At 46.1% G+C, this 25578-nt stretch overlaps 1 long non-coding RNA gene across 2 annotated transcripts; it reads left to right on the forward strand.

Moving 5' to 3' along the window:
* The first annotated feature begins 1697 nt into the window (after positions 1–1697).
* LOC135823870 (uncharacterized) lies at positions 1698–18443 on the forward strand. 2 transcript variants are annotated; one of them, XR_010554788.1, is made up of 4 exons: positions 1698–2199; positions 4281–4322; positions 12480–12583; positions 17756–18443. It is a non-coding gene; the product is annotated as an uncharacterized LOC135823870 (long non-coding RNA). The 2 variants fall into 2 exon arrangements; XR_010554786.1 differs by lacking the exons at positions 1698–2199; positions 4281–4322; positions 12480–12583 and adding an exon at positions 16576–17079.
* The last annotated feature ends 7135 nt before the right edge of the window (positions 18444–25578 follow it).

A 25578-nucleotide genomic window follows, 5' to 3' on the forward strand; every position in this document is an offset into this window, starting at 1 on the left:
GTGCTCAGTCGCTCCAAGAGCATGCAAAAAGGCATTTTCTCCAAACATGACGAAGAGATCGATCAAAAATTAGGATTTGCCGAGGTAAGAATATCGAAACACGGCGCTCGATATCTCTGGAATCCAACATCGTCACTCTTCGGCGATTGTTGCATTGGATAGCTTGGAGGTTTCGCTACCACGTATACCCTTCGAGTGTTGAATTTTCACAAGAAACGATGGAGTTACAAAGTGTTGTGATCACAGGAGTGTGATTCCCACCTACTTATACAATGTAACGTCATGTACATGTACATGTATGTGCTGTGTACATTATGCGTCATGGGTCTCTTTTTTATTATTCTGTGTTTTAGGCATGTTTTGTGAGCGGATCTTTCATGTGATCGCTGTTTTCGTACACTGTTTAGGTTTTTGGATTCGGATATTTGATTTGAGTTTGTTTTGGACAAGAACTGAAACTAGCACCAATGTTGTCTTGTCTGACTGAACCCAACACAAAGGTTTTAGTAATCTATCATACACGATAGTTTGCGCAATCCATACTGCGGACAAAACTTCGTATTTCCGTAAAAATACAAATGCGGGCGGTAGGCAACACTGCCACCATCCAGTACATTCTGTTATCGCACCCCACGTGAGTGTCTCCATGGTTTGAGCCAATCAGCGGCCTTACTGAGCGTGCAATATTCCCCAGTACACCGCCAGCCAATGATTATGTGGATGCACTGCAGTGCTATATTGCACCCCGGCGAGTGAGCGTGCAAATAACCTATTTGCACGCTCACTTCGAAGCGAGCGTGCAAATATAGGTTATTTCAATATTTGCACGCTCGCTTCGAAGTGAGCGTGCAAATATAGGTTATTTGCACGCTCACTCGCCCGGGTGCAATATCGCAATGCAGTGCATCCACATAGTCATTGGCTGGCGGTGTACTGGGGAATATTGCGAGTCGCTCCGCCAGGGAGTCGCTGCTGACTTGACTGTCGACATGATTGTCATGTTGGGCCATGGCCAGACTGGAGACTGCCTAGCCCAGTATACATGATGCCATGGTACAACTACAACTGTACAACATGACTACATCAGTACATGACTATCACTGAGTCTGTGCGTGTGGTCATGAATCTCTAGCCTGGGTCCAGCCTGGGTCTGGCCCTGGCTGGGGGGATCTGGCCTTCGCTTCCAGGAGCGGAAGTCAAAACTCAAAGTACTGGTTACCGTGTTACCATGGTTACAGACACTGCAGTGTGACTCAATCGAAGCCTGAAAAAACCAAGCTCCCCAACTAATACTTGCCCAAGCACATGCGATGCATAGGCGTAGCGCTAGCGGAGAGTGCGTGTGTGAGAGTAGATGCATGCTTCGGCCACTACCGTACCGACACCAGTCAGTGACTCACCAGGTCGCGGTGGTGACCTGGTGAGCTCGCAGCTGCACTGAGCGGGACATGCGGAAGCGTAGATCTGCGCACTAACCCATACTGTAATCATGCCCACTACGTAGACCTGGTAGACACTACAGCTCTAGCTCTGCGGACAGTCACCTGGTCACAGTGACTCACACAGACCTGCACAGCGAGCACAGCTACCATGGCTACGCCGAGCTAGCAGCAAAGCTGAGAAGTAAAAACTAAAGTCAAGAAGTAAAGACTCAAAGAGCATGGATTGGCGGAGCTGAGCGCCGTGCTTGACTCACGTAGATCAACGGACTGACTACACAGACAGTCACACTACTAATACTATCACTAGGCCATGGCATGAGTGCGGATGCAGAAAATCGCTCGTAGAATCTACTGGCGCAGACTTCTACTAGTAGTAGTAGTAGTATCAGTAGTATGGCGGTAGGACTAGGAGTAGAGCCAGAGGCTTGTCGTCGTGCTGTTTCCTGCCTTCGACCAGACTATGTCATCCTGAGTATCTACACTGCAAGCGTTTCCTCGGCGAAGCAAGTTAAAATTTATTTGTGGCGAAGCAAGCTAGAATTTATTTGCACAATCTTACTCTTTGCCTCTAAGTGACCAGAACATAGTGATCAGAACAGGCCGGCCGGTTATTGAAGCGTGGCGCATAGTCCATAAATAACGTAGTCATGAAGGGATGCCGCAGTTCGCTATTTCTACCTTCAAATGCTACATCTGTTGAAGAGGATAGGTTTCTAGCGGGTTCACGGATTTATTCAGACATGGACTTGGAAGAAAGGTGAGGTTGAAACATAGCTGTACAAATACACAACTAGTTACCTGGACATGAATGCTGCTAAATTTATCACTGGATAAATATCAAGGTCAAGCTAGCTGTTGGTATCAGCGCCGCCGCTACTGTTGCTGCTGTCACCACCAAATCACCGCTGCTGCTGCGGGTGTCGCCACCAGCACCGCCCTACTGCTGCTGTCACCACCAGCATTGCCGCTAGTGCTGCTGTCACCGCCAGCACCTCTCCTAGTCTCCCACTCTCCTAGTCTCCCACTCTCCTACTCTCCTAAGCCACCAGCGTCGCCGGCTCTGCTGCTGTCACCACCAACACAGCTGCTGCTTGAGAACGGGTTTATTCACAACACCAATTGGGCTAATCGCGTTAAACCATGAAGTAAGAGTCAAAGCAAAAAGACAACCCAAATTCGGAAATAAATAGAACACTCATTTGAAATGTAAGATTGAACACAGAAGCTGCACAATAGATCGTTATCTAATAAGATTGCCTAGCGGCATGCAAAGGCGAAGTCACGCCTCTGCCCGTGTCAGCACAGCTGGCGGCAATATGCTGCAATGGGGCTCCCGAACATGCAGCGAATGTAAGAGTAGGGATATCACCGTATTTCTTTCTTTCGTAGTAAACCAAGAATACTGTTTGTTTTCGGGAAGAACTACAGTACAGGAGATAGCACAGATAATTTGGATGAAAAATCTTGAAGGATACCAGAGATATGAGGCGTCAAAGTCATACGCCAACCTTCATCATGATGTATGCGGAATGCCATACTGATGTGGCACCAACAGGGTTTTCCGGAAAGCCTAGCAAGCGCTTAGCAACATTACAATATTGTCAGAATGCTATGAAATCTGGCTTGTAGGTGCAATATAGGTGCAATAATTATGGGTGCAATACAGGTTAGTTAGTCCTAATGTTGACCAAAATATAATATTTCGGCAAGCGATGACCAATGAGAACGAGCGCGGCGCCCGTAGCAACCACCATAGCAACAATGCTAAATCCATTGAACATGAGTTCCATTACTATGAAATTGAAGTGAGCATTGATTGCTATGGTTGTATTATACATGTACAAATAATAAATACAGCAGTTTAGTCTTCAGATGCCCAACTTTAATTTACTGCGGCAGTCACACAGTTGATCAATCATGTACATGTACATTTTACATGTAAAATGCACAATAGTGAAATACGCGTACAATCCAATCACTGACGCGATCCATGTCAGAGCACCACTCCATAGCAATTTCTTTCTGGTTTCAAGGCGACGAGTCGAATACAAAAACATAGCTCACTTTGTCGCAATAGCGAAAGTCTCCGTCAGGTGCAATCTTTCACTAGGGCCAACAAATCATCTGAAACACTCCTAGCGCTTGAACATATTGGGTCCAGAAATTCATTCATTTCGGGCGACCAGGAGGTGAACGTCTTGAAAGCGCGATCAAGAGCGATTCCCCAGCTCGAGAAGAAAGCAATATTCTACATAATTCGAGGTCGCTGAACACGATGGTGGGTGTTCCCTGGCCGTGAACTCCCTCCAAACGGATGAAAAATCCAATTGAAAACTACACTCCTCACAACAAAAAGCTCAAACTACAGTTGCCCAAGCAAGTGCAGCACCAAAACGAGCAGGAAGACCTCAGCTATCAAACGCACCAACTTTCAGCTTTGAAAAAGAAAGCAGGACAAAGTAATTCGAAAAAAACTGCAGCGCAGTCCATGGTGCCACCGCTACCATGCTAATGTACGTGACCCGCGTGAAGGCTGTTTTCAGCTGATTTGTCACGTGACTGAACTCCCTAGTAAGAGGCCCTGCACCCTCTAAAGCACGTGACTGTCCATCGCAGCAGGCAAAACGAAACCCGGGTGCGTAACTCACCCATCACGGCAGAATATACCAAGTCTTTGTTTTTGTCTACAACCAAAGCAGCTAGCGACTTCAGAAATATAGTGGCTTCCTTGCCCGCCACACCCGAGGCCGAAAACACCAGTGGGGTGAATGATGCTCTCTCCACCTGGTTTACTCTTGCACCATACGCCGCCTTCTTCATTCTCCCGTGTGTTCTCAGGTGACTAAGGATTTCCGGACGAGACAGCAAGGACGGCCCAAGGTCAGTGACCCTTACATTAAACTGCCTCTGCTGTCGCCATCAGCACCGCTGGTACATGTCAGCATGAATTTTCCTGGCTCACACCACTTCAAAATGCATGATTTAGGTTGGGTTTAGTGTCAGTGTACCCGATGATCCCAGCAAGTTGAAAGCACTGGTACTGATCTCTATCTACGTTTACACTACAACAATATTAGGAGGATGAAAAAGTGTTTTACTCCGAGTTTCACGCACTAAGCGATCATCAGAAAACAGTAGGGGTGAAATGATTACGCTTTTTGACTATCGAATAAGTTCGGAATAACCTGAACCACTATCGATCGGTTATTGGTTAATTTTTCGATTGTTTCTTCTCGTACAGACAAAAGCCATATTAGAAGCTGAAAATGCGAAAATTAACTTACAAATTTAGAATTTTAAAATAGATCCTGGGGAGAAGAGAATTTTTCCTCGCACATTGGTCTATCTACAATCATACGTGTATAATCATGTATACTGTATGCACAATTGAGTAATCGAAACGTTTCCAATAATCAATTTGTTAGCTTGTAACGAAATCTATTTCGAGTATCCGGTATAATCGATTAAGGGGTAGAAATCAACACAGTCAAAGCACACAAATATGTACTTTTCTTTTTCTGGTGTACAGTCAACTTTGCGAATAACGACATTCGGCGGGGCATCCGAAAAGTGTCCTTATTCGCAAAGTGTCCTTATACCCGAAGTCCCATTTGAATGTATGTGAACCCATATTGTTGTATAGTATGATATGCATATCAAAACGAATCTCTTTTCATGGTCTATGTCAAAGTGTACTTTATTTTCATATTACAAATGAAAGGAACTATAAAGTCAATATGGAAGGGAAATAGATTGAAAAGTTGGCCTTTGGAGCCATCTACATGTACATATACAAGGACATGTACTGTACATATACAGGGACATGTGCTGTACGTATACAGGGACATGTACTGTACATATACAGGGACATGTACTGTACGTATACAGGGACATGTACTGTACATATACAGGGACATGTACTGTACATATACAGGGACATGTACTGTACGTATACAGGGACATGTACTGTACGTATACAGGGACATGTACTGTACATATACAGGGACATGTACTGTACGTATACAGGGACATGTGCTGTACGTATACAGGGACATGTACTGTACATATACAGGGACATGTACTGTACGTATACAGGGACATGTACTGTACATATAATTATGATGATTACTGTACAATCATGTACACCATACAACTACATGTATATGTAGCTGTGCCGATCACTACAACTGCATGTATTTACATGTAGAAGCAAAAAGTAACAATAATAAAAGCACCCCCCACCCCCCTTGGCTGCATCTTCTTGCATGTGTACCTTTATCCATCGCCATGGGTTCTGGTACTTCTGCATGACAGGTACTTGAAGTAGCTGTCAAAAGCCCAGAAAGTCGTTATTCAAGCAGTGGATATGACCTCGGGGCACTAAAAGCTTGTTGTTATTCACGAATTGTCGTTATTCAGATAGTCGTTGTATCCGAAATTAAATGTATACAGTTAGATGGGACTTTGCTCTGGGCATGGAAATTCTGTCGTTATTCGCGAATTGTCGTTATATCCGCAGTCGTTATTAGCCAAGTTGACTGTACTTGTGAACCACTCTATCACCACTGCCGTGTTCCTCCATGCATTGATCTGCAGCTGGGGGCGGAGCTGTTTTAGAGCGGTATCGAGTATGGACTTGGAGACTATGCCAATCTCACTCTTTGAGGGATTAATGAGCCGGCATGGTAGGGACCGGGAAAGGTGTCCTTAGGAACCTTCAGCGTGATGTATGCGTCCTTCTTTGCCTTGCGTCCCATCTGGCGTCCAGCTCCAGAGTACGTGTACACCCCCAAGGTTTTGAGTAGTGAGAAAGATTCTACTTGGTCCGCGTCATCAATATTATTGTCGCTTATCTTTCAGCTTGGTTTATATGTCGGGGATGCTCACTTGGCAGCCCATTTCATCCCATTATTGGTTAGTAAGTTAGTTTACTAGTACCTGAAAGGTCTAGCTAGATTTGGAGTTGATTTCGAGAGCGACGGGTGGGTGATTCTGATTGATACCACGCCGCATAAAATATATTTTCTTGTCACACTGCACAGGTAAGAGCAGCGCGACGCACAATAAAGTAATCGGCTACTATACTCGAAATCAGTTCCATTTTGCAAAACGGCTGAGAAGGCTCACCTCGGGGATCGCTCGACAAGCTGAGATCGTAGTTCCCTCACCTCCAGCTCAACGCTCGGGGTATCCAGCGCCCGTGGAGATTTACTCAGTACTGTACGCGTCGTCGTCGTTCAATATAAAATCTTGCAAAGAACGGCGACTGATTTGAACCACACAGGTAGTCGTGTTGCCCACGCGAAGTCATATAGAGAAGGCAACCGTCACGATCGACTTCCCTTTAGAAAGTAGCCAGGCAGCGGAGAGGAATAGAGATGAGCTTGCAAAAGCGAGAGAGCAATCCAGAGCCGAGAGCAGCGAGGAGGAGGACCAACAAAAGTATGAACACTTCCTTGGACAATACATTCCTCATGGCTAGTTGTCATTCTATACCTTACCTTCTATCGTACCACGTTTTATCACCTCAAGTGCACACGTTGTTGTCCAAAGTCTAATTTCAAATTGTCGAAAGATAAGCGACAATATTGCTGACGCTGACCAAGTATCTAAATGTACATTGCCAAGGTTTTGAGTAGTGCTCAAACGAGCACTCTATGCTATCGAACGAGTAGTGCCACTATCGAGTTGAGTACCCTATAACACAACCTAGTCGCTCTAATGTGCACATTCCCAGCACGCCAACTTTAGCTTCAAATTGAGCACACATGTTCATTGTACAGGGTAGGTCAAGTTTCGCCCAAAGTCAGTGACATCTCTCGGACTGATTTTTCTCTCTTTCACTTGCATCTACATACCTAAACACTTCCAGTAATAGAGGCACAGCTCTCAGGCGCATACGCAGGGTCACCTCTAGGGGGGTTTCCAACCGAATCCCAAACAACGAGTAACAAAGTGTGTGTAAGTGTGTTAGTTTTAACCCTTCCTAAAGAGCCGCAGGAAATTTTCAAAATTATGCATTTTTTCGTGTTGTTTGGATCATAACTTCAGTTCTACTCACTGAATCTTCAGTATCTTGGGCTTCCTGGAAGTGGAAAGGTATCAGGGAGAGAATGAGGTCGACCATCATAGCCAGGACACAGTACAGTCATATACATATCCAGCGCTATAGGCTATAGCGGTAGAGTGCAGCGACGGTGCGAAAAATGCCCCAAACAGGCCCAAACGCGTCCTGCTCCAGCGATTTCGTTTTTCTTGATCGCAGAGTTTCGACTTTTTCCTGTGTACTCTTGAAAATATCACAAGGGAAGCCCCTGCAAATTTGAGCAAATCAGCGCGACGAAAATCTCAAATTCTCGATACTCAAGTCGCACTGCGCGCTTTTGAAATTGCCAAGATCGCGGCTCAATTTACGAATGATTTATCTCACGATACATTGCTCGCAGCGCTTCACAAATTGTTTCAACCGACAGCTGAGAGTTTTCTATTCGACCTGGATATTTGGATCGTTGGATTTGAGCGAGATTTGACTGAGTTACGATCTTTTGAAGTTTTGCATTCTTGCCAGATCGATCATGCGCCCTACCAATAAATGCCCAAAAACGTTGCTCGTTTGGAACATTTGGGGGGTTTACGGGCAACGGGAACCCCCCTGCGTACGCGCCTGGCTCTGACTTCGTCGAGAGGAACTACATAAATAGACTTTGTCAGTTTGTGCTGCACAAAAAAGTCATGACAGCATACATTCCTCTACTATACGTGTATGCTATCGAGTATCGAGCCCCTTTTGAATTCAAGTCAAGTACTCAGCGAGCGTGTACTCGAGTACTCGGTGTATTCCTTTGAGCACTAGCGTTGAGAACTGGAAAAGCTTTCTATCTACATGTACCAGGCTGTAACTGTTCTTCTATCATGACATCATGACACTACGGAGAATTAGCAAGACGGAATCCGCGTTCGTGTTCGCACTCCAAGCAAAGTCGAACTCAGTAATGGAATTTTGCATTGAGAAGGATTAGCAAACAGAATTCACACATGCATGACGTTGACACGTCGTACATTGCTCACAGACAGTACGGCATTGTAAATTGATGACTGTCCTGACACGAATCCGCGATTTGTGTTTCGACTACTTTTCCAAACGAAAAATGCGAAAGTTTGCAATCCAGTTTGCGAACCGAAAAATGTTCGTGAACACGAATGCGAATTTCGTCTTGCTAATCCTCCGTATTGTAGGTGTCTCTTTCCCCGCTGCTGCTGCTGCTGCTGCTGGTGCTGCTGCTATGGTGCGTATTTATGTTTTGGTATACAGGTGGTGGAAGGTGGAGCTGCCCAGCCCGTTCGTCGACGCGTCCACGACTTGCCGACATGGCTGGAGGCATGGACTCTCTTCATGAACATCGTGTGTTCTGCCAACCCGCCTGCAGGAGATGCTCTCATACCAAGCCACCATTGTTGCAGCCAACAGGCAATACTATCCGGAGGCTTGGCTGTCGTACGACACCCAGTTTCGCTCTGCCATTTCTGCTCAGCCAGGCAAGCGCTTTGACGTCATCGACATCAATCTGTGGCAAATGTCCGTGACTAGCCAATCAAGGCCCACATGTGAGTCCTGCCGCCTCGTCCATCCCGGAGGCGGCCAGTGTCCCTTTCGTCCACAACGTAACAACCAGCAAGCCTTCAATGGGGTCCGTACGGTGTCTAATGGCCAACCGATCTGCCGGAACTTCAACGCTGGGCGTTGCAGTCTCAGCACGTGCAAGTACGCCCATGTCTGCACCCGCTGCGGGTCCAAGGACCACAACGGATCTAAGTGCGGTAGGCGCCAGTAACTGTGCTGCTTTGGCTGCAGCTCCCGCGATTGTACATATTTCTCCCTGCACTTCACGTTCTACTGATTTCACAAGCGCATGTCCTGCTGTCCACACGCCCTCTCTGTTTCTCGCTTCGAATCACTGCTTCGTAACCACCCTGACAGTTCATTGGCTTCGTATGTTATTAACGGCCTCCGCTGCGGCTTTGACATTGGCTTTACCGGCAACCGCATAACTAACCAACACTAGTCCAACCTCTCATCAGCATTCCAGCACTCTGCATTTGTGTCTGCACAGCTCACCGCTTCCTGCAACGCCGGCTACACGGCTGGCCCATTTGACTCGCCCCCATTCTCATTTATGTACTGCTCTGGCATTGGCGCCGTTCCGAAAAAGAATGGCAAGCTACGCTTGATACACCACCTGTCCAGCCCTGCCGGCTCCAGCGTTGATGACGGGATCCCTGCCGAACCTTTCTCTTTGCAGTACATCAGCATTGATGAAGCCATTAGCATCATTATGTCCTCCCCGTCTCCTGTCTATCTCTCTAAACTCGATGTGAAGAGCGCTTTTCGTCAAATACCTGTCCGCCCACAGGATTGGCATCTCCTAGGCATCCTGTGGCAGGGTAAGTACTACTACGACCGTGTCTTGCCATTTGGGCTTCGCTCTAGCCCAGCGGTATTTGATGCAGTGGCAGCCACCATCGAATGGATAATGCACCACGAATTCTCCATCCCTAAATTGCTGCATTTCCTGGACGACTACTTGTGCGTGAGCGTGGGCCAGGCAGTGGCGAATCGGCAGCTGGCCATTCTTCTCCGTGCATTCTCATACCTCGGAGTCCCGCTCGCGCCTGCGAAGGTGGAAGGCCCGTCTCGTACCCTGACATTCCTGGGCATTATCCTGGATTGTGAGAAGATGGAAGCCCGGCTCCCTGACGACAAATTGGCTGACATCAAGCGCCTGTTGACTGCTGCGAGCATCAACCCTACCATGTCTCCCTCGAACTCGAATCTCTTCTGGGGAAACTCTCCTTCGCTGCAAGAGTCATCGTACCCGGTCGGACATTTATGCGGCGCCTGTGGTCTATTTGCAGTCGCTACCAGCAGCCTCACTACCGCATCAGTCTGACTACCGAGTGCCAGGAAGATATCCAATGGTGGCTAGGGCTCCTGGAAGAATGGAACGGAAAATCATTCTTCCTGTTCCCAGATTGGACACCATCTCCAGACTTGGAGCTGTTCACTGATGCCAGTGGCACCCTGGGCTGGGGCGCATTCAACAGCGGCCGCTGGCTTCAAGGGACCTGGTCGCCTGAGCAACTCGCTCACAGCATTGAGTGGAAGGAGCTCTACGCGTTGGTCACAGCGTGCTGCACGTGGGGCAAGGAATGGCGCCAGCTTCGTATCACAATGCACTGTGACAACAAGGCTGTGGTAGATTGCATCCGCTCCGGCACATCCAAGTCACCGCCAGTGATGACCCTGATCAGGGAGCTGTTCTTTGTGTGCGCTCGCTTCAATTTCACCGTCGCTGCTGCTCACATTGCTGGCCAGTCTAACTGCATTGCCGATTCGCTGTCTCGTTTCCGCATGGAGGAATTTCGGCGTCTCGCCCCAGCTGCTCAAGCACAACCAGACCAAGCAGTGCTGCCATTCCAGTCGATGCAATATAGCCTTGACATACAGGTACCGATTGTCATTGCTAAATTGTCGTATTGAGAACCTGCGTTGGATTTCATCCATCTGCATGCCTACCTTTATCCATCTCGTGCCTTAATTCACTTGTTCTGAGCTCTCGTGCATTGGTGGTGAACGCTTGCTGGGGTGCCGTGTGCTGGTTTTCTGGGAACAGCTTCCTTCAACTGGTTGCTTTGCTGCTACTATCTCTGCTTAAAATTGCATACTATTGGTCGGCTGTTTGCGACGCCAATCAGTAGTCATTGCACCCGGTCGTGGGTACTATTGCCGCTCAAGCATGAGCGATTGCTTTGGCCGTTTGCAACGCCAACTGCTTCACCCTGGTTGGCTGTTTGCAACGTCGATCAGGGAACTTTGCACCCGGTCGCGGGTACTGCTGCGGCTCAGTCGTGAGCGATCACTTTGGCTGTTTGCAACGCCAATCGCTTCACCAGTTGATCGAAACCAGCACACTGGTGTACCCCAATCATCCTTGTGCGGTGTTGTGAGAATACGTGGGTATGCATGCAGCTTTGCTCTGTGACTTTCCATTGCATGTAGTCACTTGGCTCTCCCATTTCCTATACACTGTTCTGATGCATTCGGGTGCAAGCGCTAAGGGGTGTTGGCCACGCTCATTTCCGGATACTCAGGGCTATGGGTCATCGTCCTGCTGACATTTCTAGACTCTCTTGGCTTTGCCAAGATCCTGCTCCGGCAGTTGACAAGTCTCTCGTGGATTCTTCTCCGGCAGTGTCCACCCTGCCGACCCTGAATCTCTCTCTATGTAGCCTCTCACTCCGCTGGCCAGCACTCCCTCGTAGCTCAAGTCGCATTTTGTTGTAGTTTATATGTGTGTGTGTGTGTGTGTGTGTGTGTGTGTGTGTGTGTGCGTGCGTGTGCGCGTACATGTTTGTGTGCATGCAGTCATGCGTTGTGTGTGTGTGTGTGTGTGTGTGTGTGTGTGTTTGTGTGTGTCCCATATGGTGCAGTGGTATGTGCAGCGATTTCCAATCGATAGGTTGCGGGTTCAATTCCCGACAATTATGGTCACACACGTCATTCTTCTGTTTCTTAGACTATTCCTGACTTTTCTTTCATTCTCCTAGGTGGTTACCAACAGCCAGTGCATGCCGGAGTATGTGGTGTGATGTGTGTGTGTGAAAAAAAAGCAAAAAGATAAAGACCCGAAAGTAGGGATTCACTGGCCAGAAAAAGCCACTTCATAACTGTGCGGTGTAGACCAGGCTGAATAGTGGCGGTCAATTCTTCAGCCTTGCAAGCAGTTGAATGGTGCAATCCCAGCACAAGCTGCTATGGCTTCTGCTGTAGCATTCGCTATCATCGCCTCCGGCGATGGGCGTCAAATGGTAAAATGGTGTGTGTGTGTGTGTGTTATGTGTATGTGTGTTTGTGTGTGTGTTTGTGTGTGTGTGTGCCATATGGTGCAGTGGTTTGTGCAGCGATTTCCAATCGATAGATTGCGGGTTCGTGTGTATGTGTGTGTGTTTCTGTGTTATACATCTGCTGCTTTTCTTTAGACTTTGTGTACGGTTGGCTCATCTCATAGTCTAACTGACATACTTCGATCAGTGCTTTCAAAGAGAACATCTCCTCTCGCAGATAGAGTCCTTCTAGACCAGAGGTAAGCCACAATGCAAATTTGGGTCTGCAGGTGCGTGGGCGCGCGAGCGCGCGGGTGTGTGTGTGTATGTGTGTCAGCTAGTTCGGTAATCAATGGTGCTAGTGAAGCTTATATCAGATCCACTCTGATTTAGTCACCCACACTAGTAGCAAGTATTACCTTCACTGGGGTCAGGGGTAACTGCAGTTGGATCCCAGGACGTATACTCTGATGCCGTCAATCCTTTTTCTGCACCTTGTCCTTACCCACTTACTGAGGTGTGGTGAGCCCATAAGTGGGATCATTTTCAAGTCCACCCAGAGTTTTGGGGATTTGAGGGGGTGTCGGCTGTTGGGCGGTTCAATAGCCAATTGAGTCATCTTTCCAAGATTCCTTTTGAGTCTCTCTTCCCTCTCCCGGGGAGACCCACGTGACCAGTTTTGGCAGTGAGCAACAAGCACAAGTACAAGTGTGTGTGTGTGTGTGTGTGTGTCCCATATGGTGCAGTGGTATGTGCAGCGATTTCCAATCGATAGGTTGCGGGTTCGATTCCGGACGATTATGGTCACACACTTCTTTCTTCTCTTTCTCAGACTCCTCCTGACTTTTCTTTCATTCTCCTGGGTGGTTACCAACAGCCAGTGCATGCCGGAGTATATGGTGTGATGTGTGTGCGTGAAAAAAAAGTAGTGATTCACTGGCCAGAAAAGCCACTTCATACCTGTGTGGTGTAGACCAGGCTGAATAGTGGTGGTCAATTCTTCAGCCTTGCAAGCTGTTGAATGGTACCATCCCAGCACAAGCTGCTATGGCTTCTGCTGTAGCATCGCTATCATCGCCTCTGGCGATGGGCGTCCAATGGTCCAATGGTGTGTGTATCAGTATGGTGATAATTAGGCAGATTAATGGGTGCACGCAGCTTCGTGCTACCGCTCAAACTATGCTGCTATGTTTGCTGTTGCTGTATACTCATGCTTTCCTTCTGTCTACGGTCGTGTGCACTGCACTTCACAGTGACGAAGTCGGCCAAACAGCATTGTGCATGCACGCGTGGTACTCTAGGTGACGTGACACTCTCCGTGCCATTGAACGTGACATTTACCGTGTCGGCAACGTGCGACGTGGCATTTGCCATGGCATATACCGTAAAGTCCGCTGCAAACGCCCACCCCATTTTTGCAAGATCTGCTGGCCTATATGCACTGACCCCATGCACTTTCACCCCTACTGTACGAAAGTGCATCTCACACCGTAGCGTGAGGAATGCTTTGCTACGGTAAACTATGTCCATTTTCTGGGTTTCAAAATGTTTTTGGGCACTAGTTACGAGCTAGCTCCTAGTGATTTTATGATGTTGGTTGTTAAATTTCGAAAATCCAAACGGGAGTTGCTTCGGAATAAACAGGTGAGGTAGCGAAGAACAGACTATTGCAGGAACCAAATACACTTCTGACGGTGTTTCAAGCCATCATTTCCAAATCACGCAAAGCGCAATGGCAAGGGTTTTTCTCGAGCACTTCAGAGTTTTCAACAAGTTAGCAGCGACTTTGTAGGTGTAGCTTCTGTGACATCCCCCCCCCCCCTGTTCGACTTGCAACTGCAATACTGCGACCGGTCAAGTCGTTGAATGACGCTTCGTCAGAACAATCACCGTTCCATTCTGAAAGCGCGACATCGTGGCAATGCAGAAATTTTATGATTTGAAAACCAGATGGATTCTACGGCATTACTTCATGAAGAACGAACTAATAACAAAGACAACTCATTCATCGTGTTGAGTTCGAAACAGGACGACTGACGACACATTATCCAGACATTACAACGGGAACAGGTAGGTTGGGGGAACGACATTTATTATAGACGACGAGACAAGAGACCAAGACGAACGAAACGACTACATTGAAGAGTGAGAAAAGAGAGAATGAAAGAAAGTCTGAATCATAGCCAGCAATCGCATGTCACCACGTACATTGAAAATCAACATAATTTTGCGAATCGACCTTTTTTCAGGATCACTTTTCAACTAGGACGAAGCAAAGTCGGCCGAACGAAGCCTAGAGGAAGAAAATCACCCTCTCCACTTCACCATCACGATACTGACATAGATACGATATGAAACAACTAAAAAATCCACAAGAAAACTGTACGGCCATCATCGCGCTGACTTTGGTCTGACTTTGGTCTGAGAATTTCTATCACGATCAAAAATGTACGAGGAGCACTCAAAAATAAGCCACAGACGTACCTTACTCGCTCTCTACTCCTTTTTCAAGGCACAAACGTCGACTCTCCACTTTCAAACCAGGAACCAGACATACCAGTGGTCCTTTTCAGCTGCTCCACGAGCGCAGGAAAGGTTCACCAAGGGGCGCAGAGCAGCATCCATTCCAGAAAAATAGCTAAAATACGAGTGAGACTGCATGCCTGAGCGCTACGGATTTTTTCCAGGCGTGCTCCATACGATTTTTCGGCACGGAGAATCCGTGTGGACTGGCTTTCATACGAACCATATTTCGTATGGAGATTTTGCGCCATCGACCATCGGGTGCAGAAAGATTTTTCGCGTACAAATTTGGTACGAGAAACATCGATTTTTCGCGGGAAGTTTTGATTTCGGTACAAATTTTCAAAATAAAAAGGCATAGCGCGGGGATGTGACGTGTTTGCGATCGTAACCTAGGCAATGACGGCAAACACATAAGTTCCGTACCCCGGAACTTTTCACTGCTCGAAAACGACGTATAAAAAATCCGTAGAGCCTCCACGGATTTTGGCACGAAAAATCGTACTCCGGAACCTCCCTAATATTATTATTATTCTGTCCCTCCTGGAAATCACGATTCCACGGACGCAACAAATTTCGCGATTTCCCGCGTTTTTGTTGTTTTCTGCACTTCTTTTGACATTTTTCTGCACTTTTCATGCAGTATACAGTGCTTTCCATGATCCTGCTTGTAGCTTATTTCCACAGTACGCAAATAGCGATTCTAAGGATACAACAAATTTCGTGACTTGGCCCAAATCCGCAATTTTCTGCCAATAATTCCGGGAGTTCCTGGCAAGTTCCGAACTTTTCGCCGCATTTTTTGTTGTTTTCCACCGCAATTTCTTGCACAAGTTTTCGAGGATTTTTTCCGCAAATTCCCGCAGGGACAGATTATTATTATTATTACTTCAAGTACCGGTATATGCATTTCCGCGGCAATGTCAACCGCACAATGGCAACCCACATATTCGCATATGCCGGAAATAGAATGTTCTGCCAAAAACATAAATCAAATGGCATCATATATTATAATTATATCCGTTCTGTGTAATCCAGTCAAGAGGAACATACGACTATGTTGATTAGGAATGATAAAAAAAGGTCAGTGTTTGGTTGTGAATTTGGTATTCCTCTTGCATAATTATTATTGTCCTGTACTTCCACAAAGCTCCCAGTCCACATCATGAGAATGGTCTGAGTCCTTTATTCATGACGATTATAATTATGTTCTTTTGGTCTTTCTAGTGAAGCGTATAAAAAACATAATTGGCTGTTTTCTCGAGCATTCTGCAAACATCCGCTAGAGCATAATCTGCTCATTTCCAGAGCATATACCGCTTACCCCTAGAGATGGTCCAGGTCTGGCAGCCATAGAGCACAGTAGCAAGAACAGATACCGAGCGTATTTTTTACTTTTTAATGCTAATAACTGGGCTATTATTGTGCATGCACCTGTCTAAGTGTAGATCTACAGGCAAGAGTACATAACCCCTGGGGTTATCATGGATGCTCTTCGTAGATCTACAGGCTTACGCGCATGCTATGCAGTACGGTAAATTCATGCCAGGGAGTCGTTAAAAACCGGTATTTTTTACGACTCCCTCATTCGTGTAGTCATAAAATTTATGGCAAATTCTGGCACCATATTGGTTACCATGGCAGCAAAGCGAATTTTCCTTGCATTTTGGGTGAAATTTTGAATTTATGACAACAATTCGGCGATATCCTTTGACTTTTGCATGCGAAGTTTAATAGGGCTTGAAAGTGCTACGTCACAGCATAGCAACAATTTCAAAAATTCAAAAATTGGATCCACTTGGATCCAGTTTTTGTATGGATCCAAGCACATTTCAAGCCGTCTTACTCAGTCCGTGCGCCAGACCCTGTTTTGGCCCGATTTTTATTTTCTGCGCGGGAACCATACATGCAGACGTTATGCAGGGAAAGATGACGACGCCGGTCAGTAAATTGTTGGTCGATTTGTTGCCTACCTCGAGGCCAGTCGGTGAAATGAGGGCTTCCTTCTTCAAGAAATATGTTGCCAGTCGTTAGTCGGATGCCACTCGTCTTCTAAACATCGTACTTGATGCAACCAGCGCAGTTGGATGGACGGGAGGCGAGGAATTTATCGTTTTCGATTTTCACCCTATTCTGGGTTGCCATTACATTGCAGCTGGCAGCACCACGAGCGAATTTTTTGCACAAGGGAGACTAGGTGAATTCAACTCCTCAGAGATATCGCCATGACAGGGTAAGGTTATTTTAGCCCTGAAATTGTGTACAAACCAACGGCACGAAATTATGGAAATATTTATTTTTTCGCAATAATTGCATGTTGGTTGAAAAGATGTAGCCATCTTTGTATTGTGGCATCCTGGCGGTGTATTTCGTAACTATACTGCATGACAATATTATTTATGAGAAATGGCAGCGATTGTGAACAATGTACAATCAACAGCATTGGCAAAATTGATGCAGAGCTGTACGGTACTTTAGTACAATTTGGCTGTATATTGAAATTTTACACACAATGCATGAAACAGAAGAGCAAAATTATTATTGACTTATCAATTTATAGTTAGGACATGAATATGAAACCCATGACCAATGCCAATGACCCAGGGTCTGTGCACCTGCATTCAAATAATTATATAAAAAATCCCTTGTGGCATAATCATGTACTCTGTGCATACACATGCTTGGGGGGCGATACTTGCTGCTTTACATGGTGGAAATTGTGGTGCTATGCTGCTTGGTATGTGTGTGCGTGCGTGTGTGTGTGTCTGTGTGCGTGCGTGTGTGTGTGTGTCTGTGTGCGTGTGTGTGTGTCACTGTGTGTGTGTGTGTGTGTGTGTGTGTGTGTGTGTGTGTGTGTGAGTCTGTGTGTGCACACTTCACTTTCCGGCTGTGTATTGATGCCTATGTAGATATCACCATGATCAACAGGGTCAAACGCTTCCAGCGGACAACAGTGGATCACCTCATTTCTCCCACTGAAGTGGTCCTAGCTTGAAGTGATGTATGACTTTCAATTCTATTGACTAGCCTTGAGGCATGTACCAAACGTCAGCATGTCTGTGATATCAATACATCACACTTACATTTGAAAGCTATATGCTGGAAGGCAGTCAAGTGGGCTTTTCGTCAAACACAACCCTACCAATAAAATGAAGGCAACGGGCAGAGACCACTAATGGTAGGGCCACACCAGGTGGCTGTGCCAGTGGGGAAGACCCAGTTCAACAAGGTGTTATTTCAAGTTTGATCGGAACAGCACCCTGGTCCAAATCCTCAATATCAGTGAATCTTACTGGTCCATGTGGCTGCTGCCTTGACTCGTGATGCCTACGATTGGATGCAAGCTGCACGAAGTATGTTGCAAAGAAGAGTACAATGGATCTTGAACTTGGCACGAGAGGCGTGCACTTCGTTGATAACAGCAGAACCTTTGCATGACTATCATAACACTCTCCTTATTGCAATATTTAGCCAATGCTCCATTTTGTTGTAGCAGCTACCACACAACTACAAGTATGCATTCATTACCTGGCTGTCTTGTATAAACTTGTGAATGCAATCACGTGATGCTTTGTGCACATATGCTCCCATACTTTAGCGGATGTGCGCGTGTGTGTGTATGTGTGTGCATGTTTATGGGTGTGTATGTTCGTGCACGTACGTACGTATACATGTCTGTGCGTTTACATGTACATGCAGACGTGTGTGGGTCTGTCGAAAAAAGCGCATGAAAACGTGATGTATGTACGGGTGTATGGTAAACGTATTATTTGCTCCATGCGTCCGCCGTGAATGAAGGTACAAGACTTTATGTGTCATAGCTTGTGGCGGTTGTTCTGTACATAGTAGCAACGTATCCAGGCCATCCGCAGATGCCATTTTTTCACTTCAATTCTGCATTGGCTCGGGTGCTGTGTTTGTAGTGTCATCCTCTCTGCATGAATTATTTATATTTCTTTCCCACCTCCGTACTGTATTTGGCTTGATATTGTTGCTGTTGTACATACAAGTATAGGCACATGCATTGATCTACGAGGGTTTGTGTTTGGAGCTCCAGCAACCTGTTGAGGTTCGTGTTGTTTATAAATTCGTGGTCTACGGATACAATGGTCTGGCTGGTACATCGCAGAATACTAGGACCCCTTGAACGATTCTGTCGGTCGTTCCTAAGTTCACCAATTGAAGACATGTGTGTCTCAAAATGTGTCAAAAATACAGTGTTGACAAAACGGTTGGTACCACCGCTGTCGGATATTTTGCACAAGCCAAAATTGGAGGATGCACTGTTGGCTAATATCTCTTTCTAAATAAATAAGCAGGAAATAGCGAAACCCTTGTACAAACCAACGGCACGAAATTATAGCATGTTCAACCAAAATATCAGCGACATAACGAAAACGCAAGCGACGAGCGAGAACTCAACTTCTCGATATTTGTTATCGCCACGGACAAAACTTAGGGCAGAGAACAACTATTAGGTTGGATTTCGACAACGATCTGAGACAAAGAACTCACGGGGGACGTAAACCAAAGGACGACGAAGGAGACGCCATTGAGTATTCGTCTCGCGATATCTTGAGAAAACTGCGAAATCTGGCAAATCTGGAAAATAAAAGTGCAACTTTTAGACGACTTTTTCTGAACTGGCGCACGGACTGTACTCACAGCAAGGTGATGTAACCAGTGAAACTGACTGATTTGGCTACTGGGGGCGGGGTTACAACTGGGGCGAAGTAAAAGTCACCCCTGCATACGACATGAGTGGGTTGCTATGCACCCACATACTGAGGCAATAGCAAAGTCACACCTTTGTGGATCCAAAATAGAAATCTGATGTCAACTTAGTACTCCCTGGCCGTTTTTGACGTCATCACTTTCAAGAGAACAAGTATAGTTGCAGTACTAGTACATGTAGTACAGTGCTGGCAACTGAAATCCGACCCCTGAGCGCCCGCTCAGGGGGTCGAATTTCAGTTGCCAGCACTGTTGTAGACCTACAACTACAAGGTCAATGATTATGATTGTACTGAGTCCGTACTGCATCATGAATGCATGCACCCCGGCCCGATCGATCCGAGACTGGCGGGAAGCTGTGCAACGCACATGCGTTGATGTTCGCATTGATTGGCATGTGCTGCATCATGCATGCATGCACCCCGATCCGAGAAAGGCGGGAAGCTATGCAACGCACATGCGTCGATGTTGGCATTTGCATAGGCTCTGTATGTATGTATCGTCACACGTACACATACATACATACAGTCATCATTGTACTACAGTGCTGGCAACTGAAATCCGACCCCCCTCCCCCTAGCGTCTCGTACGAATCGCTAAGGCGGCTAGCGCACCGCTAGGGGGTCGGATTTCAGTTGCCAGCACTGTCGTACTTGTACAGTAACTCCTACAGTTGTCGGCAAAAAGATCGTCCACGAGCTGTTGATCTGATGCAGTCATGATGTCTGAATCGATGATGGTAATCTTCATGGAGCTAGCACGGGAGAGCGAATCACATTTGCTGCATTCACTAAAACATTCCCTTTAGAAGCCGAGTAAAAACATTGAAAGCAGCTTAGAGTTTTGTGACAGCCTCGGTTGTGAACCACAATGCTGCCGACATCGCCAAGTCCAAGACGGGTGTTGAAATGTCACGCTAGCTAGCCCCTAGCGCGCGACGCAGGGACATGCAGGCTCATCGAGCAGCTAGGACGATGGATATACTTGCAAGAGGAAATTATGGTTCTACGAACTGTAACTTTGTAAGTGAATCAGATTCAATCTGGTAGTTTGCACTTACCACACCCATACCGATAACGCCAATGAAGAGTGACGAACCGTATTCTGAAGGGCATGATGTCAGACGTTGTATTGTGACTATGCTGGACGTTAGTGATTTGTAACTCACACAGTACTATAGTACATGTGAGCAGTGCTCTGCAAAACCAACCTTAGGTGCTATTTTGGCGAAATTGAGATTTTGCTGGAGTGTTGAACCATGACCCTTTCTTCAACTTCTGGTGAAGTTTCAGGTGGATTGCATTCATATTCAGGTAGATACAATGACAATTTCTTTGTAATTGTCCTGTAAATTGTGCAGGAAACGTAGCAAAAATCCTGGATTTTATGCTACAGTTTGGAACAAATGCTGTGAGAATTGCAGCAGCATGATTGCAACCAAAGTTTGAAGAATAAACCTGGTTGTCGTATTCTTCAAAAGGAAAAGTTAAAGGGGAAGCTAAGCCTACAGTCCGTTTCAAAAAGATTTACAATCCTGGCGATCGCCCGCGGAGTTTGGTGTCTTACCGTATGAGCACTCGAGCGCTGCCTGGAAAAACTCACTGTGAACTCGAAGAAATATTCCGCGCGAAAGCAGGAAAAATGACAACTCACACACGTCGTTGACACAGTCATGTACGTCTGGTTTACAACAAACGAGTTCTTCCTCGTATCAATAATGGAGTCAGAGAGAGGACATGTCGAAACGAAAGTGTTGTAAATGTTGACGAGCTGCCCTGCATGGGTCCGTTTTGTGACCAAAATAGTTTCTTTGAGCTGCGATGCAATTTACTCACCGTGTGACGAAAACGACATCGACACGGACTCATTCCCAAGGCCATGACTTGGCAAAGCTATCCGTGTGACTTCGACGACATTTTGAGAAAAGCAGACGCTTGTGAACGCTGATAGAAGACGGCGTTGACTGCTAAAATTCAAATAAATTGGCGATCTTGAAATACTAAAATAAATCTCAAAAAGCTACAGCGCGATGACTTCCATTATAATTCATTCACACCATTGCAGTGTTGTGGGTGTGTTCACATGGCGTGAGCCAGTCAAGTGTCAGTTAGTTCGGCAGGAAGCGCGAGCTCCAACAACAAGTCGTTTGGTGCAGCCATCTTCATTGTCTTGTACCAGCTTGATCACCAAAACAATGAAAAAAAAGTTTGACTTGAGGATAGGTTGGGATTTGAACTCACAGCTTCATGGTCAGCAGACAGCATTCATAACCACAAGGCCAAAAAGGAAAGGATAAATCGTGGGTTTTGATAAAAAATCGATACTGGCTTCCTGGGCAAATTGTAAACCATGGGAAAAGGCCGGAAACCTGGCCGAAATTCTAACTCCTTAACGGTGGGTCCAATTGTTCCGAAACCTTCACAGAACAATTTGCCGTGTCCTAACAAGCCATTCTATGTACTTTGTTGTCCAAATTTCCCTTATCTTCATACTTTTTAAGACCCAAACCTGATTGTAAATCTTTTTGAAACAGACTATAAAATCAAATTTTCACCAGTTGTAGTCTTCAGGGTGCTGAGTCGAATGGTCTTGGTCCGAGGAAGCTGAGACGCTCCCTTCCTCCTTTATTCCCAATCGAACTCGCGCACTTCCACCGAGACTGGGTGACTGCGCCCTACTATATGGGGATTTGTATGCAAAATGTCACTAAAAGCGCCATTTCGTTCTTATAAAAGCACGGATGACCACGATTGGCCCATATATTGTAGTCTTTTGGACGCTGAGTCGACTGGTTATGGTCCGAGAAAGCTGCGATGCAGCGTTCCTCCTTTATTCCCAATCGAACATGGTGGAACAAGCGATCACGTGCTCCTGCGTGCCAAGTCATCTGGTCAACGCGCCAGCAGGCAACAACTTTCACACCAAGGTTCAACTCGAGTTCAACTCGAGTGACAGGACTGCATCTAAAAAAGGTCAAACAAGTGGTAAGTTGTACCCTGCAGGCACGGTGACCAGGTGACTGGTGTACGCAGGAGCACGTGACCGCTTGTTCAACCATGTTCGATTGGGAATAAAGGAGGAACGCTGCATCGCAGCCTTTTCGGACCAGAATCAGTTCTTTAAACTTTTCACAGCAGTGCCAAATTATTGGGGTCACTGAATGTGGGTGCCAGCAGCCTACAAGCACAAAGCCTGGTGGCAAAGCTGCATATACCGTATTTCCACAAATAGTAGGCCGGTCTACTATTTTTTCAACCTCGTCCTAACCCGGCCTTATAATCGAGGACGGTCTTGTATTCGAGGACGGTCTCTTATTCTTTCAACCCAGTTTGACCCCGGTCTTCTATTTTTCGCCACACAGTTTTAACCCCATTCTTCCATTTTCTTCTACACAGTTTGAGCACGGTCTTCTAATTTTACCCACAGTTTGAACACGGTCTTCTGTTTTTAACACAAGTTTGAGACTCATTTAGTGGGCCCGGTCTTCTAATCGGAGACGGTCTTTTATTTTTTCAATCGCCCTCTGCCCCGGCCTTGTATACGAGGAAGGCGTTGTATACGAGGACGGCCTTTTAGTTGCGGAAATGCGGTAGTACGTTAGGCAAGATTTGGAAAAGAGACTGCCAAAATATCATTGTTATGAAACCTTAGAAGGATTTGTGCGGCCGATGCATACATCACTAGGCGTTCTAACTCCCAGATAAAACTATCAACATCTAACTCGGCATTGATCTTAGCTTCCTCTCTGGAAGATCGTTAAAGAGGAAGTTAAGCCTAAAATCAAATTTTCACAAGTTGTAGTCTTCGGGGTGCTGAGTCGAATGGTCTTGGTCAGAGGAAGCTGAGATGCTCCCTTCCTCCTATATTCCCAATCGACCTGGCGTACTTCCACCGAAACTGGATGACTGCGCCCTACTAGATGGGAATTTGTATGGAAAATGTCACTAAAAGCGCCATTTCGTTCTTCGTGCACTTCCCTGTGTCCAGCAATACAACAAGATCAGAGTAGTCATGGTCAGTTCTTGAGCTTCGAACGGGCAGAAAGGTGAGACATTGTCGCCTTTTGACCATTTGTGCCCACGTGTCACTTTCAACGTACCTCTGTATAACATAACCCGGCTGTAATATGAATGGTCGCATTGATTTGATTTTGGGTTTCCTTGTAGGCCGCTAGCATCCGCATTCAGTGAATCTAAAATTTTGGAACTCCTGTGAAAGGTTTAGTCGCAAAGTGAAGAATCACGGGCAAAAAGGCCCAAAACTTCGAGATTGTTTGATTTCAGCTTTGAGCAACCCTGGGCGAAGTGTTTATTGAAATGTGGAATTTTTTCTTGGTTCACTTCCCTATGTCCAGCTAAACAACAAGATCAGGGTGGCTATGGTCAGTTCTTGAGCTTCGAACGGGCAGAAAGGTGAGAAAGGTGAATAGTTTAGTCGCAAAGTGAAGAATCACGGGGAAAAAGGCCCAAAACTTCGAGATAGTTTGATATCAGCTTTGAGCAGCCCTGGGCGAGTTGTTTATTGAAATGTGGAATTTTTTCTTGGTTCACTTCCCTATGTCCAGCCAAACAACAAGATCAGGGTGGTGATTGTCAGTTCTTGAGCTTCGAACGGGCAGAAAGGTGAGAAATTGTCGCTTTTTTGCCATTTGTGCCCACGTGTCACTTTCAACGTACCTCTCTATAACATGACCCACTTGTGATGTGAGTGGTCGCATTGATTTGATTTTTGGTTTGCTTGTAGGCCGCTGGCACCCACATTCAGTGACGCCTAAAATTTGGCACTGCTGTGAATAGATTAGTCGCAAAGTGAAGAATCACGGGCAAAAAGGCCCAAAACTTCGAGATAGTTTGAAATCAGCATTGAGCAGCCCTGGGCGAGTTGTTTATTGAAATGTGGAATTTTTTCTTGGTTCACTTCCCTATGTCCAGCCAAACCGCAAGATCAGGGTGGCTATGGTCAGTTCTTGAGCTTCGAACGGGCAGAAAGGTGAGAAATTGTCATTTTTTGCCCATTTGTGCCCACGTGTCACTTTCAAGTACCTCTCTATAACATGATCCAGCTGTGATATGAGTGGTCGCATTGATTTGATTTTTGGTTTGCTTGTAGGCCGCTGGCACCCGCATTCAGTGACGCTTAAAATTTGGCACTGCTGTGAATAGTTTAGTCGCAAAGTGAAGAATCACGGGCAAAAAGGCCCAAAACTTCGAGATAGTTTGATATCAGCTTTGAGCAGCCCTGGGCGAGTTGTTTATTGAAATGTGGAATTTTTTCTTTGTTAACTTCCCTATGTCCAGCTAAACAACAAGATCAGGGTGGCTATGGTCAGTTCATGAGCTTCGAATGGGCAGAAAGATGAGAAATTGTCGGTTTTTGCCCATTTGTGCCCACATGTCACTTTCAACGTGAGTGGTCGCATTGATTTGATTTTTGGTTTGCTTGTAGGCCGCTGGCACCCGCATTCAGTGACGCTTAAAGTTTGCCACTGCTGTGAATAGATTAGTCGCAAAGTGAAGAATCACGGGCAAAAAGGCCCAAAACTTCGAGATAGTTTGATATCAGCTTTGAGCAGCCCTGGGCGAGTTGTTTATTGAAATGTGGAATTTTTTCTTTGTTCACTTCCCTATGTCCAGCTAAACAACAAGATCAGGGTGGCTATGGTCAGTTCTTGAGCTTCGAACGGGCAGAAAGGTGAGAACTTTTCGCTTTTTGGCCATTTGTGCTCACGTGTCACTTTCAACGTACCTCTCTATAACATGACCCAGCTGTGATGTGAGTGGTCGTATTGATTTGATTTTTGGTTTGCTTGTAGGCCGCTGGCAGCCGCATTCAGTGACGCTTATAATTTGGCACTGCTGTGAATAGATTAGTCGCAAAGGGAAGAATCATGGGCAAAAAGGCCCAAAACTTCGAGATATTTTGATATCAGCTTTGAGCAGCCCTGGGCGAGTTGTTTATTGAAATGTGGAATTTTTTCTTTGTTCACTTCCCTATGTCC

The sequence above is a fragment of the Sycon ciliatum genome, chromosome 1 (genome assembly GCF_964019385.1).
Source record: "Sycon ciliatum chromosome 1, ocSycCili1.1, whole genome shotgun sequence".
Taxonomy (NCBI): Eukaryota; Metazoa; Porifera; class Calcarea; order Leucosolenida; family Sycettidae; genus Sycon; species Sycon ciliatum.